The sequence below is a fragment of the Halichoerus grypus genome, chromosome 6 (assembly GCF_964656455.1).
Source record: "Halichoerus grypus chromosome 6, mHalGry1.hap1.1, whole genome shotgun sequence".
Classification (NCBI taxonomy): domain Eukaryota; kingdom Metazoa; phylum Chordata; class Mammalia; order Carnivora; family Phocidae; genus Halichoerus; species Halichoerus grypus.
Genome location: NC_135717.1, coordinates 42,779,066 through 42,783,562, shown reverse-complemented (window position 1 = coordinate 42,783,562; position 4,497 = coordinate 42,779,066). Strand labels below are relative to the sequence as shown.

General features: G+C 38.3%; 1 pseudogene; it reads left to right on the top strand.

Moving 5' to 3' along the window:
• Positions 1-2,765: 2,765 nt before the first annotated feature.
• On the top strand, positions 2,766-3,488 carry LOC118522127 (14-3-3 protein theta pseudogene; annotated as a pseudogene).
• Positions 3,489-4,497: the final 1,009 nt, after the last annotated feature.

Below are 4,497 nucleotides of genomic sequence, written 5' to 3'. Positions count from 1 at the left end.
AAAAATCCTGTCATCTCAACAGAGGAAGAAAAACATTTGACAAGATTCAACATCCATTAATGATAAAAATATTCAACACAAATGGTGTTAGAAGAAACCTACTTCAACATAATAAAACATCACATATGAAAACCACACTTCTAACTTTATCCTCACTGGTGAAAAACAGCTTTCCCCCTAAGGTCAGGAATAAGCAAGGATCCATTCTCAACACTTATTCCACATAGTACTCCAAATCCTAGGCATAGCAATCAAACAAGAAATAAAAATAAGAGGTATTCATATTGGCAAAAACATCACTATTTACAAGTGACATGATACACAGAAAATCCTACAGATTCAAGCAAAATACTAGAACATGTTCAATAAAATGGTAGGATGTAAAATACCCAGGAATGGATAGCATTTCTGTACACTAAATGAAATTGCAGACATTAAACATCACCATTTATAATTGCATCAAAAATGAAATACTTAGGAATAAATCTAACCAAAGAGGTGAAAAACCTGTACCCTGAAAACTACAGAACATGGACAAAAGAGATGGATAACAAGCAAATGGAAAGATATTCCATGTTCATATATTGGAAGAACACTGTCAAAATGTCTACCCAAAGCAATCTATAGATTTGCTTCAATGCCTGTCAAAGTGCCAGCAACAGTTTTCAGAAAACAAATACTGAAACGTGTATGGAACCATAGAAGACCCTATATAGCCAAAGTAACCCTGAGAAACAAGAACAAACCTGGAGGTATCAATTCCAGATTTCAAGATACACTACACAAAGCCACAGTAATCCAAACAGTAGGACACTGGCACAAAAATAGACACACAGATCAATGGAATAGAATAGAGAGCCCAGAAATAAATCTTCATTTATTTGGTCAATTAATCCTTAACAAAGGAGGCAAGAATAGGTCATGGGAAAAGTCTTTTCAACAAATGGTGCTGGGAAAACTGATAGCCACATGCAAAATGGAACTGGACCACATTCTTACACCATACACAAGAGCTCAAAATGGATTCAAGATGTAAATGTGAGACCTAAAACCAGAAAAATCCTAGAAGAGAGCACATGCAGTGATTTCTCTGACATCAGCCATAGCAAATTTTTTTAGATATGCCTAAGGGAAATAAAAATAATTTGGACATCATCAAAACAAACTTCTGCACAAAGGAAACAAAACTAAAAGAATGTGCTGAATGGGAGAAGATATTTGCAAATGACCTATCCAATGAAGGATTAACACCCTAAATATATGAACAGCTTCTATAAACCAACACCAGAAAACTGCAAATAACCCAATTAAAAAAAAAAAATGGCCAGAACACATGAACAAACATTTCTCCAAAGACAGATGGCCAGACATGAAAACATGCTCAACATCACTCATCAGGAAATGAAAGTCAAAACTACAATGAGCTATCACCTCACCTGTCAGAATGGGTAAAATCAACACTAGAAATAAGGATTGGTCAGGATGCAGAGAAAGGGGAACTCTCGTGCACAGCTGGTGGGAACAAACTGGTGTAGTCACTCTGGGAAACAGTATGGAGATTCCTCAAAGAATTAAAAATAGAACTACCCTTTTTTTTTTTTTGGTTTATAAAATGTAGATTTTATGTTACTCTGCTGTTACATAGGGCATAACATTTCCACAAGGCTTTTTTGGGACTACAGTCAATGATTAGCAACACACAATAGTGGTCCAACTCTCTACATGACAATCACTAGACAAACAGGACACCCTCTCATATGTGCACAAATCTGCATGGAAAAGTACTAACGTTTTAGACTCGGACTTGTGTACTTTATCTCCCCTTTCTAGCGTAGTAAGAAAAGACATACACCTTAATTTGCCAAAAGCAATGCTTGTGTTCTGGCAGCAACGTGCTACTTCTATTACATAAAGTGAATACCAGAACTACAAAGGCAGGAGGTGTAAGTGAATTTTTATTGGGAAGGGAAGTTGTCAACTTAAACAGCAGAAATGAAGAATGAATAAGGAAACTTCCTGTTGTCACAGATATACAAGACCTCCATCATATGATACAGGAGGCATTTCAATTTGTGACCCCCAGTGCAGAAATGCCAAATGCTTTTCCATTTAATCGAATACTTCTGGATTCCTACCAAAAAGGAATACATTAAGAGCAGGGAAAAGTTGCTTACTGAAAGGAAACCTCTGAAGAGTAAGGGAGGGAATGTAGAAATTAAGAAGTTACGTAGAACACTTTGTAAATTATAATGACTACATTTTCATATCTTCACAGTAATACAAAACACAGTCTCTTGCAGAACTGGTTCAGATTACTTCAATACCAGATACATTTTTAGTCCTCTACATAAGTGTTTGGAAGTTACTTAGGTTTATATGAAATGAAGCTATTAATACTTTTCTACAGCAGTAACTGCACACCAGGAAGGCCAAGACAAATCAAGGAATGGAGTTTTCCCAAAGCTGTGGTGTGAAGACTATAAACAGTTGATTCCATACACAAGAATGGGTTTCTTTGCTATAGGAAATCCAAATAGAATAAGGAATGGAGAGGAATAAAAAGGTTTGAGGGGAAGAAGGATGACCACCCTGTATGCATTTAGTTTTCTGCCCCTTCTGCCACATCACATTCTTCTCCTGCACTGTCTGATGTCCGTAATGTTAGGTTGTCTCTAAGCAACTGCATGAGGAGGATGCTGTCTTTGTAGGAATCTTCATTCAGTGTAAAGCCAAAAGCTGATCAAAGTGGTGGGACTCACGCCGTGGAGACATGAAGGCCGTCCGCACGCCTCCTCCCGATCCGGGTCGGTGCTCACCCTCGCTCTCCTCTCCCGGTCCCCATGAAGAAGACAGAGCTGATCCAGAAGGCGAAGCTGGCCAAACAGGCTGAGCGCTATGACGACATGGCCACCTGCATGAAGGCCATGACCGAGCAGGACGCCAAGCTGTCCAACGAGGAGCACAACCTGCTCTTGGTGGCCTACAAGAACGTGGTCGGGGGCCACAGGTCTGCCTGGAGGGTCATCTCGAGCATCGAGCAGAAAACCGACACCTCGGACAAGAAGTTGCAGCTGATTAAGGACTATTGTGAGAAAGTGGAGTCTGAGCTGAGGTCCATCTGCAACATGGTGCTGGAATTGTTTGGTAAGTATTTAATAGCCAATGCAACTAATCCAGAGAGTAAGGTCTTCTATCTGAAAATGAAGGGAGATTACTTCCGGTACCTTGCTGAAGTTGCATGTGGTGATGATCGAAAACAAACAATAGGTAATTCCCAAAGAGCTTACCAAGAGGCTTTTGATAGAAGAAAGATGCAACCCCCACACCCAATCCGCCTGGGGCTGGCTCTTAACTTTTCTGTATTTTACTAGGAGATCCTTAACCCAGAGCTTGCCTGCACACTGGCTAAAACAGCTTTTGATGAGGCCATTGCAGAACTACCCTATGATTTAATAACTTCAATACTGGGTATTACCCAAAGAATATGAAAACACTAATTCTAAAAGATATATGTACCCCCATTCTTATTACAGTATTTACAGTAGCCCAGATACAGAAGCAGCCTAACTGTCCAATAGATGAATAAAGATGTATATGGATAATGGAATATTACTCAGCCATAAAAGCATGGAATCTTGGCATTTCTAACAAGGAGGGTTCTAGAGGATACCCTTATGCTAAATAAGTTAGAGGAAGACAAATACCATGATTTCAGTCATGTGATATTCAACAAAATAAGACAACTATAAAAACTTATCAGAGGGGAGGTGGGAGGTGAAATTCGTGAAGGGGATTAAGAGGACACTCATGACAAGCACTGAGAAACATACAGAATTGTTGATTCACTATGTTGTACACTTGAAACTAAACACTATGTTAACTATACTCGAATTACAGAAGAGGAAGGATAAAAATCCTATCTCAAGAGATGAAGTGACAAAATTCAACATCAATTCATGAGATAACCCATTTTGTTGAGTTTTAGAGGGAACTTAGTATAATAAAGTCCATATTTAACAATTATCCTACTCAATTGGGGCAACAAAGCTCTTATTCTGAGATGAAAAAGGATGTCCATAGTCCTTTTATTCAACATCATATGAAGTCCTAGATGCAGCAATCAGACCAAAAAAAAAAAGCATCCAAATTAGAAAGGAAAAAGTAAAACTATTTGCAGATGACAGGATAGTATGTACAGAAAACTTTAAAGACACCGAAGAACTGTCAGAACCAGTAAATTCAGTTGTTTCAAGGATACCAACATCTGCAATCTGCCATGTTTTTGTACACTGAGAAGATAAAGCAATTCCATTTACAATTGAAGCAAAAATACACCTGGGAATAAACTTAACCAAGGTGGTGAAAGACCTGTACTCTCAAAACCAAGACATTGTTCAAAAAAATTGAATACATATGGGAAGATATATCATGCTCATGGTTTGGAAGAATATTGCTAAAATGTCTACTTCCCCAAGCAATCTACAGATTCAATGCAAT